The sequence below is a fragment of the Hyla sarda genome, chromosome 1, assembly GCF_029499605.1.
Source record: "Hyla sarda isolate aHylSar1 chromosome 1, aHylSar1.hap1, whole genome shotgun sequence".
Taxonomy (NCBI): Eukaryota; Metazoa; Chordata; class Amphibia; order Anura; family Hylidae; genus Hyla; species Hyla sarda.
The window spans coordinates 191,650,110-191,664,058 of NC_079189.1; the positions used below are offsets into that span (position 1 = coordinate 191,650,110).

General features: G+C 38.6%; 20 non-coding genes across 20 annotated transcripts; 11 read left to right on the plus strand and 9 right to left on the minus strand.

The window, feature by feature from the left end:
• Positions 1-368: 368 nt before the first annotated feature.
• TRNAF-GAA (transfer RNA phenylalanine (anticodon GAA)) lies at positions 369-441 on the minus strand. The gene has a single exon. It is a non-coding gene; the product is annotated as a tRNA-Phe (tRNA).
• A 1,029-nt stretch (positions 442-1,470) lies between these two features.
• Positions 1,471-1,553, plus strand: TRNAL-CAG (transfer RNA leucine (anticodon CAG)). Its single transcript has one exon. It is a non-coding gene; the product is annotated as a tRNA-Leu (tRNA).
• Positions 1,554-2,120: 567 nt separating this feature from the next.
• Positions 2,121-2,193, minus strand: TRNAF-GAA (transfer RNA phenylalanine (anticodon GAA)). Its single transcript has one exon. It is a non-coding gene; the product is annotated as a tRNA-Phe (tRNA).
• Positions 2,194-3,008: 815 nt separating this feature from the next.
• Positions 3,009-3,081, minus strand: TRNAF-GAA (transfer RNA phenylalanine (anticodon GAA)). Its single transcript has one exon. It is a non-coding gene; the product is annotated as a tRNA-Phe (tRNA).
• An 814-nt stretch (positions 3,082-3,895) lies between these two features.
• On the minus strand, positions 3,896-3,968 carry TRNAF-GAA (transfer RNA phenylalanine (anticodon GAA)). Its single transcript has one exon. It is a non-coding gene; the product is annotated as a tRNA-Phe (tRNA).
• A 153-nt stretch (positions 3,969-4,121) lies between these two features.
• On the plus strand, positions 4,122-4,204 carry TRNAL-CAG (transfer RNA leucine (anticodon CAG)). The gene has a single exon. It is a non-coding gene; the product is annotated as a tRNA-Leu (tRNA).
• An 803-nt stretch (positions 4,205-5,007) lies between these two features.
• Positions 5,008-5,090, plus strand: TRNAL-CAG (transfer RNA leucine (anticodon CAG)). The gene has a single exon. It is a non-coding gene; the product is annotated as a tRNA-Leu (tRNA).
• Positions 5,091-6,081: 991 nt separating this feature from the next.
• TRNAL-CAG (transfer RNA leucine (anticodon CAG)) lies at positions 6,082-6,164 on the plus strand. The gene has a single exon. It is a non-coding gene; the product is annotated as a tRNA-Leu (tRNA).
• A 578-nt stretch (positions 6,165-6,742) lies between these two features.
• On the minus strand, positions 6,743-6,815 carry TRNAF-GAA (transfer RNA phenylalanine (anticodon GAA)). The gene has a single exon. It is a non-coding gene; the product is annotated as a tRNA-Phe (tRNA).
• Positions 6,816-6,968: 153 nt separating this feature from the next.
• TRNAL-CAG (transfer RNA leucine (anticodon CAG)) lies at positions 6,969-7,051 on the plus strand. The gene has a single exon. It is a non-coding gene; the product is annotated as a tRNA-Leu (tRNA).
• Positions 7,052-7,854: 803 nt separating this feature from the next.
• Positions 7,855-7,937, plus strand: TRNAL-CAG (transfer RNA leucine (anticodon CAG)). Its single transcript has one exon. It is a non-coding gene; the product is annotated as a tRNA-Leu (tRNA).
• Positions 7,938-8,928: 991 nt separating this feature from the next.
• TRNAL-CAG (transfer RNA leucine (anticodon CAG)) lies at positions 8,929-9,011 on the plus strand. Its single transcript has one exon. It is a non-coding gene; the product is annotated as a tRNA-Leu (tRNA).
• Positions 9,012-9,578: 567 nt separating this feature from the next.
• TRNAF-GAA (transfer RNA phenylalanine (anticodon GAA)) lies at positions 9,579-9,651 on the minus strand. The gene has a single exon. It is a non-coding gene; the product is annotated as a tRNA-Phe (tRNA).
• Positions 9,652-10,456: 805 nt separating this feature from the next.
• Positions 10,457-10,529, minus strand: TRNAF-GAA (transfer RNA phenylalanine (anticodon GAA)). Its single transcript has one exon. It is a non-coding gene; the product is annotated as a tRNA-Phe (tRNA).
• A 153-nt stretch (positions 10,530-10,682) lies between these two features.
• TRNAL-CAG (transfer RNA leucine (anticodon CAG)) lies at positions 10,683-10,765 on the plus strand. The gene has a single exon. It is a non-coding gene; the product is annotated as a tRNA-Leu (tRNA).
• A 678-nt stretch (positions 10,766-11,443) lies between these two features.
• Positions 11,444-11,526, plus strand: TRNAL-CAG (transfer RNA leucine (anticodon CAG)). Its single transcript has one exon. It is a non-coding gene; the product is annotated as a tRNA-Leu (tRNA).
• Positions 11,527-12,000: 474 nt separating this feature from the next.
• On the minus strand, positions 12,001-12,073 carry TRNAF-GAA (transfer RNA phenylalanine (anticodon GAA)). Its single transcript has one exon. It is a non-coding gene; the product is annotated as a tRNA-Phe (tRNA).
• A 151-nt stretch (positions 12,074-12,224) lies between these two features.
• TRNAL-CAG (transfer RNA leucine (anticodon CAG)) lies at positions 12,225-12,307 on the plus strand. Its single transcript has one exon. It is a non-coding gene; the product is annotated as a tRNA-Leu (tRNA).
• A 577-nt stretch (positions 12,308-12,884) lies between these two features.
• On the minus strand, positions 12,885-12,957 carry TRNAF-GAA (transfer RNA phenylalanine (anticodon GAA)). The gene has a single exon. It is a non-coding gene; the product is annotated as a tRNA-Phe (tRNA).
• Positions 12,958-13,404: 447 nt separating this feature from the next.
• On the plus strand, positions 13,405-13,487 carry TRNAL-CAG (transfer RNA leucine (anticodon CAG)). The gene has a single exon. It is a non-coding gene; the product is annotated as a tRNA-Leu (tRNA).
• The last annotated feature ends 462 nt before the right edge of the window (positions 13,488-13,949 follow it).

Genomic DNA, 13,949 nt, shown 5'->3' on the forward strand with positions numbered 1-13,949 from the left:
GCTGAAACCAAGGATCAAAGCAGGGATATTTAGTCAAACGCTCTCCCAACAGAGCTAGTTCAGCTAACACACTTAGTGCATTGATGGTTGTGTAGATGGTTGTGTAGAGCACAGCATTGTAAGATGTCCCCAATAATAGGAATGGTTTTACATGTGTAAAAATGTCTCTTTTTATAAAGAAAAATTAACTTCAAAATTTTCAAAATGAAAACCAAACACTGTACTAGCATGAAATGCTAACGGGATATGTAAAACAATTTTCTCCACAATGCAAAATAGTGCCTTTGAGGTATATTAACTAAGCTGCTAAAACTCTAAACGCATTAACGACTTAACTTACTTCAGTTGATTTTGAGACATAAGGAAACTGCCGAAACCCGGGATCGAACCAGGGACCTTTAGATCTTCAGTCTAACGCTCTCCCAACTGAGCTATTTCGGCTAACACACCTAGCTGCAAGATGGTGGTGTAGGGCACAGTATTGTAAAATGTCCCCAACGATAGGGATGTTTTTTCATGTGTTAAAACAACGGTTTTACAGCTCGCATGGCTTCTTTTTTTTTTGCATTGGTGGAGGTGTAACATAAAGCAAAATCAGGATGGCCGAGCGGTCTAAGGTGCTGCGTTCAGGTCGCAGTCTCCTCTGAAGGCGTGGGTTCGAATCCCACTTCCGACAGAAGTTTTTTATATAGAGACTAAAAATCTTCAAAAAATTTCAGAATGAAAACTACACACTGTACTGGCATGGAATGCTAACGGGATTTGTAAAATTATATTCACCACAATGCAACATAGGGCTTTTGAGGTATTTTACCTAAGCTGCCAAAACTCTAAACGCATCAACAATTTAACTCACTTTAGTGGATTTTGAGTTAAAATGAAACTTCTGAAACCAAGGATCAAAGCAGGGATATTTAGTCAAACGCTCTCCCAACAGAGCTAGTTCAGCTAACACACTTAGTGCATTGATGGTTGTGTAGATGGTTGTGTAGAGCACAGCATTGTAAGATGTCCCCAATAATAGGAATGGTTTTTCATGTGTAAAAATGTCTCTTTTTATAAAGAAAAATTAACTTCAAAATTTTCAAAATGAAAACTAAACACTGTACTGGCATGAAATGCTAACGGGATATGTAAAACAATTTTCTCCACAATGCAAAATAGTGCCTTTGAGGTATATTAACTAAGCTGCTAAAACTCTAAACGCATCAACGACTTAACTTACTTCAGTTGATTTTGAGACATAAGGAAACTGCCGAAACCCGATATCGAACCAGGGACCTTTAGTCTAACGCTCTCCCAACTGAGCTATTTCGGCTAATACACCTAGTTGACAGATGGTGGTGTAGGGCACAGTGTTGTAAAATGTCCCCAACGATAGGGATGTTTTTTCATGTGTTAAAACAACGGTTTTACAGCTCGCATGGCTTCTTTTTTTTTTGCATTGGTGGAGGTGTAATACAAAGCAAAGTCAGGATGGCCGAGCGGTCTAAGGCGCTGCGTTCAGGTCGCAGTCTTCTCTGGAGGCGTGGGTTCGAATCCCACTTCTGACAGATGTTTTTTATGTAGAGACTTAAAATCTTCAAAAAATTTCAGAATGAAAACTACACACTGTACTGGCATGGAATTCTAACGGGATTTGTAAAATTATATTCACCACAATGCAACATAGGGCTTTTGAGGTATTTTACCTAAGCTGCCAAAACTCTAAACGCATCAACGATTTAACTCACTTTAGTGGATTTTGAGTTAAAATGAAACTGCTGAAACCAAGGATCAAAGCAGTCAAACGCTCTCCCAACAGAGCTAGTTCAGCTAACACACTTAGTGCATTGATGGTTGTGTAGATGGTTGTGTAGAGCACAGCATTGTAAGATGTCCCCAATAATAGGAATGGTTTTTCATGTGTAAAAATGTCTCTTTTTATAAAGAAAAAAAAACTTCAAAATTTTCAAAATGAAAACCAAACACTGTACTGGCATGAAATACTAACGGGATATGTAAAACAATTTTCTCCACAATGCAAAATAGTGCCTATGAGGTATATTAACTAAGCTGCTAAAACTCTAAACGCATCAACGACTTAACTTACTTCAGTTGATTTTGAGACATAAGGAAACTGCCGAAACCCGGGATCGAACCAGGGACCTTTAGATCTTCAGTCTAACACTCTCCCAACTGAGCTATTTCGGCTACCACACCTAGTTGACAGATGGTGGTGTAGGGCACAGTATTGTAAAATGTCCCCAACGATAGGGATGTTTTTTCATGTGCTAAAACAACGGTTTTACAGCTCGCATGGCTTCTTTTTTTTATTTGCATTGGTGGAGATGCAATACAAAGCAAAGTCAGGATGGCCGAGTGGCCTAAGGAGCTGCGTATAGGTCGCAGTCTCCTCTGGAGGTGTGGGTTCGAATCACACTTCTGACAGATGTTTTTTATATAGAGACTAAAAATCTTCAAAAAATTTCAGAATGAAAACTACACACTGTACTGGCATGGAATGCTAACGGGATTTGTAAAATTATATTCACCACAATGCAACATAGGGCTTTTGAGGTATTTTACCTAAGCTGCCAAAACTCTAAATGCATCAACGATTTAACTCACTTTAGTGGATTTTGAGTTAATATGAAACTGCTGAAACCAAGGATCAAAGCAGGGATATTTAGTCAAACGCTCTCCCAACAGAGCTAGTTCAGCTAACACACTTAGTGCATTGATGGTTGTGTAGATGGTTGTGTAGAGCACAGCATTGTAAGATGTCCCCAATAATAGGAATGGTTTTTCATGTGTAAAAATGTCTCTTTTTATAAAGAAAAATTAACTTCAAAATTTTTAAAAATGAAAACTAAACACTGTACTGGCATGAAATGCTAACGGGATATGTAAAACAAGTTTCTCCACAATGCAAAATAGTGCCTTTGAGGTATATTAACTAAGCTGCTAAGACTCTAAACGCATCAACGACTTAACTTACTTCAGTTGATTTTGAGACATAAGGAAACTGCCGAAACCCGGGATCGAACCAGGGACCTTTAGATCTTCAGTCTAACGCTCTCCCAACTGAGCTATTTCGGCTAACACACCTAATTGACAGATGGTGGTGTAGGGCACAGTATTGTAAAATGTCCCCAACGATAGGGATGTTTTTTCATGTGCTAAAACAACGGTTTTACAGCTCGCATGGCTTCTTTTTTTTTTTGCATTGGTGGAGGTGAAATACAAAGCAAAGTCAGGATGGCCGAGTGGCTTAAGGGACTGCGTATAGGTCGCAGTCTCCTCTGGAGGTGTGGGTTCGAATCACACTTCTGACAGATGTTTTTTATATAGAGACTAAAAATCTTCAAAAAATTTCAGAATGAAAACTACACACTGTACTGGCATGGAATGCTAACGGGATTTGTAAAATTATATTCACCACAATGCAACATAGGGCTTTTGAGGTATTTTACCTAAGCTGCCAAAACTCTAAATGCATCAATGATTTAACTCACTTTAGTGGATTTTGAGTTAATATGAAACTGCTGAAACCAAGGATCAAAGCAGGGATATTTAGTCAAACGCTCTCCCAACAGAGCTAGTTCAGCTAACACACTTAGTGCATTGATGGTTGTGTAGATGGTTGTGTAGAGCACAGCATTGTAAGATGTCCCCAATAATAGGAATGGTTTTTCATGTGTAAAAATGTCTCTTTTTATAAAGAAAAATTAACTTCAAAATTTTTAAAAATGAAAACTAAACACTGTACTGGCATGAAATGCTAACGGGATATGTAAAACAATTTTCTCCACAATGCAAAATAGTGCCTTTGAGGTATATTAACTAAGCTGCTAAGACTCTAAACGCATCAACGACTTAACTTACTTCAGTTGATTTTGAGACATAAGGAAACTGCCGAAACCCGGGATCGAACCAGGGACCTTTAGATCTTCAGTCTAACGCTCTCCCAACTGAGCTATTTCGGCTAACACACCTAGTTGACAGATGGTGGTGTAGGGCACAGTATTGTAAAATGTCCCCAACGATAGGGATGTTTTTTCATGTGCTAAAACAACGGTTTTACAGCTCGCATGGCTTCTTTTTTTTTTTGCATTGGTGGAGGTGAAATACAAAGCAAAGTCAGGATGGCCGAGCGGTCTAAGGCGCTGCGTTCAGGTCGCAGTCTCCTCTGGAGGCGTGGGTTCGAATCCCACTTCTGACAGATGTTTTTTATAAAGAGACTAAAAATCTTCAAAAAATTTCAGAATGAAAACTACACACTGTACTGGCATGGAATGCTAACGGGATTTGTAAAATTATATTCACCACAATGCAACATAGGGCTTTTGAGGTATTTTACCTAAGCTGCCAAAACTCTAAACGCATCAACGATTTAACTCACTTTAGTGGATTTTAAGTTAAAATGAAACTGCTGAAACCAAGGATCAAAGCAGGGATATTTAGTCAAACGCTCTCCCAACAGAGCTAGTTCAGCTAACACACTTAGTGCATTGATGGTTGTGTAGATGGTTGTGTAGAGCACAGCATTGTAAGATGTCCCCAATAATAGGAATGGTTTTTCATGTGTAAAAATGTCTCTTTTTATAAAGAAAAATAAACTTCAAAATTTTCAAAATGAAAACCAAACACTGTACTGGCATGAAATGCTAAAGGGATATGTAAAACAATTTTCTCCACAATGCAAAATAGTGCCTTTGAGGTATATTAACTAAGCTGCTAAAACTCTAAACGCATTAACGACTTAACTTACTTCAGTTGATTTTGAGACATAAGGAAACTGCCGAAACCCGGGATCTAACCAGGGACCTGTAGATCTTCAGTCTAACGCTCTCCCAACTGAGCTATTTCGGCTAATACACCTAGTTGACAGATGGTGGTGTAGGGCACAGTGTTGTAAAATGTCCCGAACGATAGGGATGTTTTTTCATGTGTTAAAACAACGGTTTTACAGCTCGCATGGCTTCTTTTTTTTTTTGCATTGGTGGAGATGTAATACAAAGCAAAGTCAGGATGGCCGAGCGGTCTAAGGCGCTGCGTTCAGGTCGCAGTCTCCTCTGGAGGCGTGGGTTCGAATCCCACTTCTGACAGATGTTTTTTATATAGAGACTAAAAATCTTCAAAAAATTTCAGAATGAAAACTACACACTGTACTGGCATGTAAAGCTAACGGGATTTGTAAAATTATATTCACCACAATGCAACATAGGGCTTTTGAGATATTTTACCTAAGCTGCCAAAACTCTAAACGCATCAACGATTTAACTCAAAATGTAAAAATGTCTCTTTTTATAAAGAAAAAAAAACTTCAAAATTTTCAAAATGAAAACCAAACACTGTACTGGCATGAAATGCTAACGGGATTTGTAAAATTATATTCACCACAATGCAACATAGGGCTTTTGAGGTATTTTACCTAAGCTGCCAAAACTCTAAACGCATCAACGATTTAACTCACTTTAGTGGATTTTGAGATAAAATGAAACTGCTGAAACCAAGGATCAAAGCAGGGATATTTAGTCAAACGCTCTCCCAACAGAGCTAGTTCAGCTAACACACTTAGTGCATTGATGGTTGTGTAGATGGTTGTGTAGAGCACAGCATTGTAAGATGTCCCCAATAATAGGAATGGTTTTTCATGTGTAAAAATGTCTCTTTTTATAAAGAAAAAAAACTTCAAAATTTTCAAAATGAAAACCAAACACTGTACTGGCATGAAATGCTAAAGGGATATGTAAAACAATTTTCTCCACAATGCAAAATAGTGCCTTTGAGGTATATTAACTAAGCTGCTAAAACTCTAAACGCATCAACGACTTAACTTACTTCAGTTGATTTTGAGACATAAGGAAACTGCCGAAACCCGGGATCGAACCAGGGACCTTTAGATCTTCAGACTAACGCTCTCTCAACTGAGCTATTTCGGCTAACACACCTAGTTGACAGATGGTGGTGTAGGGCACAGTGTTGTAAAATGTCCCCAACGATAGGGATGTTTTTTCATGTGTTAAAACAACGGTTTTACAGCTCGCATGGCTTCTGTTTTTTTTTTGCATTGGTGGAAATGTAATACAAAGCAAAGTCAGGATGGCCGAGCGGTCTAAGGCGCTGCGTTCAGGTCGCAGTCTCCTCTGGAGGCGTGGGTTCGAATCCAACTTCTGACAGATGTTTTTTATATAGAGACTAAAAATCTTCAAAAAATTTCAGAATGAAAACTACACACTGTACTGGCATGGAATGCTAACGGGATTTGTAAAATTATATTCACCACAATGCAACATAGGGCTTTTGAGGTATTTTACCTAAGCTGCCAAAACTCTAAATGCATCAATGATTTAACTCACTTTAGTGGATTTTGAGTTAATATGAAACTGCTGAAACCAAGGATCAAAGCAGGGATATTTAGTCAAACGCTCTCCCAACAGAGCTAGTTCAGCTAACACACTTAGTGCATTGATGGTTGTGTAGATGGTTGTGTAGAGCACAGCATTGTAAGATGTCCCCAATAATAGGAATGGTTTTTCATGTGTAAAAATGTCTCTTTTTATAAAGAAAAATTAACTTCAAAATTTTTAAAAATGAAAACTAAACACTGTACTGGCATGAAATGCTAACGGGATATGTAAAACAATTTTCTCCACAATGCAAAATAGTGCCTTTGAGGTATATTAACTAAGCTGCTAAGACTCTAAACGCATCAACGACTTAACTTACTTCAGTTGATTTTGAGACATAAGGAAACTGCCGAAACCCGGGATCGAACCAGGGACCTTTAGATCTTCAGTCTAACGCTCTCCCAACTGAGCTATTTCGGCTAACACACCTAGTTGACAGATGGTGGTGTAGGGCACAGTATTGTAAAATGTCCCCAACGATAGGGATGCTTTTTCATGTGCTAAAACAACGGTTTTACAGCTCGCATGGCTTCTTTTTTTTTTTGCATTGGTGGAGGTGAAATACAAAGCAAAGTCAGGATGGCCGAGCGGTCTAAGGCGCTGCGTTCAGGTCGCAGTCTCCTCTGGAGGCGTGGGTTCGAATCCCACTTCTGACAGATGTTTTTTATAAAGAGACTAAAAATCTTCAAAAAATTTCAGAATGAAAACTACACACTGTACTGGCATGGAATGCTAACGGGATTTGTAAAATTATATTCACCACAATGCAACATAGGGCTTTTGAGGTATTTTACCTAAGCTGCCAAAACTCTAAACGCATCAACGATTTAACTCACTTTAGTGGATTTTAAGTTAAAATGAAACTGCTGAAACCAAGGATCAAAGCAGGGATATTTAGTCAAACGCTCTCCCAACAGAGCTAGTTCAGCTAACACACTTAGTGCATTGATGGTTGTGTAGATGGTTGTGTAGAGCACAGCATTGTAAGATGTCCCCAATAATAGGAATGGTTTTTCATGTGTAAAAATGTCTCTTTTTATAAAGAAAAATAAACTTCAAAATTTTCAAAATGAAAACCAAACACTGTACTGGCATGAAATGCTAAAGGGATATGTAAAACAATTTTCTCCACAATGCAAAATAGTGCCTTTGAGGTATATTAACTAAGCTGCTAAAACTCTAAACGCATTAACGACTTAACTTACTTCAGTTGATTTTGAGACATAAGGAAACTGCCGAAACCCGGGATCTAACCAGGGACCTGTAGATCTTCAGTCTAACGCTCTCCCAACTGAGCTATTTCGGCTAATACACCTAGTTGACAGATGGTGGTGTAGGGCACAGTGTTGTAAAATGTCCCGAACGATAGGGATGTTTTTTCATGTGTTAAAACAACGGTTTTACAGCTCGCATGGCTTCTTTTTTTTTTTGCATTGGTGGAGATGTAATACAAAGCAAAGTCAGGATGGCCGAGCGGTCTAAGGCGCTGCGTTCAGGTCGCAGTCTCCTCTGGAGGCGTGGGTTCGAATCCCACTTCTGACAGATGTTTTTTATATAGAGACTAAAAATCTTCAAAAAATTTCAGAATGAAAACTACACACTGTACTGGCATGTAAAGCTAACGGGATTTGTAAAATTATATTCACCACAATGCAACATAGGGCTTTTGAGATATTTTACCTAAGCTGCCAAAACTCTAAACGCATCAACGATTTAACTCAAAATGTAAAAATGTCTCTTTTTATAAAGAAAAAAAAACTTCAAAATTTTCAAAATGAAAACCAAACACTGTACTGGCATGAAATGCTAACGGGATTTGTAAAATTATATTCACCACAATGCAACATAGGGCTTTTGAGGTATTTTACCTAAGCTGCCAAAACTCTAAACGCATCAACGATTTAACTCACTTTAGTGGATTTTGAGATAAAATGAAACTGCTGAAACCAAGGATCAAAGCAGGGATATTTAGTCAAACGCTCTCCCAACAGAGCTAGTTCAGCTAACACACTTAGTGCATTGATGGTTGTGTAGATGGTTGTGTAGAGCACAGCATTGTAAGATGTCCCCAATAATAGGAATGGTTTTTCATGTGTAAAAATGTCTCTTTTTATAAAGAAAAAAAACTTCAAAATTTTCAAAATGAAAACCAAACACTGTACTGGCATGAAATGCTAAAGGGATATGTAAAACAATTTTCTCCACAATGCAAAATAGTGCCTTTGAGGTATATTAACTAAGCTGCTAAAACTCTAAACGCATCAACGACTTAACTTACTTCAGTTGATTTTGAGACATAAGGAAACTGCCGAAACCCGGGATCGAACCAGGGACCTTTAGATCTTCAGACTAACGCTCTCTCAACTGAGCTATTTCGGCTAACACACCTAGTTGACAGATGGTGGTGTAGGGCACAGTGTTGTAAAATGTCCCCAACGATAGGGATGTTTTTTCATGTGTTAAAACAACGGTTTTACAGCTCGCATGGCTTCTGTTTTTTTTTTGCATTGGTGGAAATGTAATACAAAGCAAAGTCAGGATGGCCGAGCGGTCTAAGGCGCTGCGTTCAGGTCGCAGTCTCCTCTGGAGGCGTGGGTTCGAATCCCACTTCTGACAGATGTTTTTTATATGGAGACTAAAAATCTTCAAAAAATTTCAGAATGAAAACTACACACTGTACTGGCATGGAATGCTAACGGGATTTGTAAAATTATATTCACCACAATGCAACATAGGGCTTTTGAGGTATTTTACCTAAGCTGCCAAAACTCTAAACACATCAACGATTGAACTCTCTTTAGTGGATTTTGAGTTAAAATGAAACTGCTGAAACCAAGGATCAAAGCAGTCAAACGCTCTCCCAACAGAGCTAGTTCAGCTAACACACTTAGTGCATTGATGGTTGTGTAGATGGTTGTGTAGAGCACAGCATTGTAAGATGTCCCCAATAATAGGAATGGTATTTCATGTGTAAAAATGTCTCTTTTTATAAAGAAAAAAAAACTTCAAAATTTTCAAAATGAAAACCAAACACTGTACTGGCATGAAATGCTAACGGGATATGTAAAACAATTTTCTCCACAATGCAAAATAGTGCCTATGAGGTATATTAACTAAGCTGCTAAAACTCTAAACGCATCAACGACTTAACTTACTTCAGTTGATTTTGAGACATAAGGAAACTGCCGAAACCCGGGATCGAACCAGGGACCTTTAAATTTTCAGTCTAACGCTCTCCCAACTGAGCTATTTCAGCTAACACACCTAGTTGACAGATGGTGGTGTAGGGCACAGTATTGTAAAATGTCCCCAACGATAGGGATGTTTTTTCATGTGTTAAAACAACGGTTTTACAGCTCGCATGGCTTCTTTTTTTTTTTTTGCATTGGTGGAAATGTAATACAAAGCAAAGTCGGGATGGCCGAGCGGTCTAAGGCGCTGCGTTCAGGTCGCAGTCTCCTCTGGAGGCGTGGGTTCGAATCCAACTTCTGACAGATGTTTTTTATATAGGGACTAAAAATCTTCAAAAAATTTCAGAATGAAAACTACACACTGTACTGGCATGGAATGCTAACGGGATTTGTAAAATTATATTCACCACAATGCAACATAGGGCTTTTGAGGTATTTTACCTAAGCTGCCAAAACTCTAAACACATCAACGATTGAACTCTCTTTAGTGGATTTTGAGTTAAAATGAAACTGCTGAAACCAAGGATCAAAGCAGTCAAACGCTCTCCCAACAGAGCTAGTTCAGCTAACACACTTAGTGCATTGATGGTTGTGTAGATGGTTGTGTAGAGCACAGCATTGTAAGATGTTCCCAATTATAGGAATGGTTTTTCATGTGTAAAAATGTCTCTATTTATAAAGAAAAAAAAACTTCAAAATTTTCAAAATGAAAATCAAACACTGTACTGGCATGAAATGCTAAAGGGATATGTAAAACAATTTTCTCCACAATGCAAAATAGTGCCTATGAGGTATATTAACTAAGCTGCTAAAACTCTAAACGCATCAACGACTTAACTTACTTCAGTTGATTTTGAGACATAAGGAAACTGCCGAAACCCGGGATCGAACCAGGGACCTTTAGATCTTCAGTCTAACGCTCTCCCAACTGAGCTATTTCGGCTAATACACCTAGTTGACAGATGGTGGTGTAGGGCACAGTGTTGTAAAATGTCCCCAACGATAGGGATGTTTTTTCATGTGTTAAAACAACGGTTTTACAGCTCGCATGGCTTCTTTTTTTTTTTGCATTGGTGGAGGTGTAATACAAAGCAAAGTCAGGATGGCCGAGCGGTCTAAGGCGCTGCGTTCAGGTCGCAGTCTCCTCTGGAGGTGTGGGTTCGAATCCCACTTCTGACAGATGTTTTTTATATAGAGACTAAAAATCTTCAAAAAATTTCAGAATGAAAACTACAAAACTCTAAACGCATCAACGATTTAACTCACTTTAGTGGATTTTGAGTTAAAATGAAACTGCTGAAACCAAGGATCAAAGCAGTCAAACGCTCTCCCAACAGAGCTAGTTCAGCTAACACACTTAGTGCATTGACGGTTGTGTAGATGGTTGTGTAGAGCACAGCATTGTAAGATGTCCCCAATAATAGGAATGGTTTTTCATGTGTAAAAATGTCTCTTTTTATAAAGAAAAAAAAACTTCAAAATTTTCAAAATGAAAATCAAACACTGTACTGGCATGAAATGCTAACGGGATATGTAAAACAATTTTCTCCACAATGCAAAATAGTGCCTATGAGGTATATTAACTAAGCTGCTAAAACTCTAAACGCATCAACGACTTAACTTACTTCAGTTGATTTTGAGACATAAGGAAACTGCCGAAACCCGGGATCGAACGAGGGACCTTTAGATCTTCAGTCTAACGCTCTCCAAACTGAGCTATTTCGGCTAATACACCTAGTTGACAGATGGTGGTGTAGGGCACAGTGTTGTAAAATGTCCCCAACGATAAACAACGGTTTTACAGCTCGCATGGCTTCTTTTTTTTTTTGCATTGGTGGAGGTGTAATACAAAGCAAAGTCAGGATGGCCGAGCGGTCTAAGGCGCTGCGTTCAGGTCGCAGTCTCCTCTGGAGGTGTGGGTTCGAATCCCACTTCTGACAGATGTTTTTTATATAGAGACTAAAAATCTTCAAAAAATTTCAGAATGAAAACTACAAAACTCTAAACGCATCAACGATTTAACTCACTTTAGTGGATTTTGAGTTAAAATGAAACTGCTGAAACCAAGGATCAAAGCAGTCAAACGCTCTCCCAACAGAGCTAGTTCAGCTAACACACTTAGTGCATTGACGGTTGTGTAGATGGTTGTGTAGAGCACAGCATTGTAAGATGTCCCCAATAATAGGAATGGTTTTTCATGTGTAAAAATGTCTCTTTTTATAAAGAAAAAAAAACTTCAAAATTTTCAAAATGAAAACCAAACACTGTACTGGCATGAAATGCTAACGGGATATGTAAAACAATTTTCTCCACAATGCAAAATAGTGCCTATGAGGTATATTAACTAAGCTGCTAAAACTCTAAACGCATCAACGACTTAACTTACTTCAGTTGATTTTGAGACATAAGGAAACTGCCGAAACCCGGGATCGAACCAGGGACCTTTAGATCTTCAGTCTAACGCTCTCCCAACTGAGCTATTTCGGCTAATACACCTAGTTGACAGATGGTGGTGTAGGGCACAGTGTTGTAAAATGTCCCCAACGATAGGGATGTTTTTTCATGTGTTAAAACAACGGTTTTACAGCTCGCATGGCTTCTTTTTTTTTGCATTGGTGGAGGTGTAATACAAAGCAAAGTCAGGATGGCCAAGCGGTCTAAGGCGCTGCGTTCAGGTCGCAGTCTCCTCTGGAGGCGTGGGTTCGAATCCCACTTCTGACAGATGTTTTTTATATAGAGACTAAAAATCTTCAAAAAATTTCAGAATGAAAACTACACACTGTACTGGCATGGAATGCTAACGGGATTTGTAAAATTATATTCACCACAATGCAACATAGGGCTTTTGAGGTATTTTACCTAAGCTGCCAAAACTCTAAACGCATCAACGATTTAACTCACTTTAGTGGATTTTGAGTTAAAATGAAACTGCTGAAACCAAGGATCAAAGCAGGGATATTTAGTCAAACGCTCTCCCAACAGAGCTAGTTCAGCTAACACACTTAGTGCATTGATGGTTGTGTAGATGGTTGTGTAGAGCACAGCATTGTAAGATGTCCCCAATAATAGGAATGGTTTTTCATGTGTAAAAATGTCTCTTTTTATAAAGAAAAAAAAACTTCAAAATTTTCAAAATGAAAACCAAACACTGTACTGGCATGAAATGCTAACGGGATATGTAAAACAATTTTCTCCACAATGCAAAATAGTGCCTATGAGGTATATTAACTAAGCTGCTAAAACTCAAAACGCATCAACGACTTAACTTACTTCAGTTGATTTTGAGACATAAGGAAGCTGCCGAAACCCGGGATCGAACCAGGGACCTTTAGATCTTCAGTCTAACGCTCTCCCAACTGAGCTATTTCGGCTAATTCACCTAGTTGACAGATGGTGGTGTAGGGCACAGTGTTGTAAAATGTCCCCAACGATAGGGATGTTTTTTCATGTGTTAAAACAACGGTCTAAGGCGCTGCGTTCAGGTCGCAGTCTCCTCTGGAGGCGTGGGTTCGAATCCCACTTCTGACAGATGTTTTTTATATAGAGACTAAAAATCTTCAAAAAATTTCAGAATGAAAACTACACACTGTACTGGCATGGAATGCTAACGGGATTTGTAAAATTATATTCACCACAATGCAACATAGGGCTTTTGAGGTATTTTACCTAAGCTGCCAAAACTCTAAACGCATCAACGATTTAACTCACTTTAGAGGATTTTGAGTTAAAATGAAACTGCTGAAACCAAGGATCAAAGCAGGGATATTTAGTCAAACGCTCTCCCAACAGAGCTTGGTGGAGGTGTAATACAAAGCAAAGTCAGGATGGCCGAGCGGTCTAAGGCGCTGCGTTCAGGTCGCAGTCTCCTCTGGAGGCGTGGGTTCGAATCCCACTTCTGACAGATGTTTTTTATATAGAGACTAAAAATCTTCAAAAAATTTCAGAATGAAAACTACAAAACTCTAAACGCATCAACGATTTACCTCACTTTAGTGGATTTTGAGTTAAAATGAAACTGCTGAAACCAAGGATCAAAGCAGTCAAACGCTCTCCCAACAGAGCTAGTTCAGCTAACACACTTAGTGCATTGACGGTTGTGTAGATGGTTGTGTAGAGCACAGCATTGTAAGATGTCCCCAATAATAGGAATGGTTTTTCATGTGTAAAAATGTCTCTTTTTATAAAGAAAAAAAAACTTCAAAATTTTCAAAATGAAAACCAAACACTGTACTGGCATGAAATGCTAACGGGATATGTAAAACAATTTTCTCCACAATGCAAAATAGTGCCTATGAGGTATATTAACTAAGCTGCTAAAACTCTAAACGCATCAACGACTTAACTTACTTCAGTTGATTTTGAG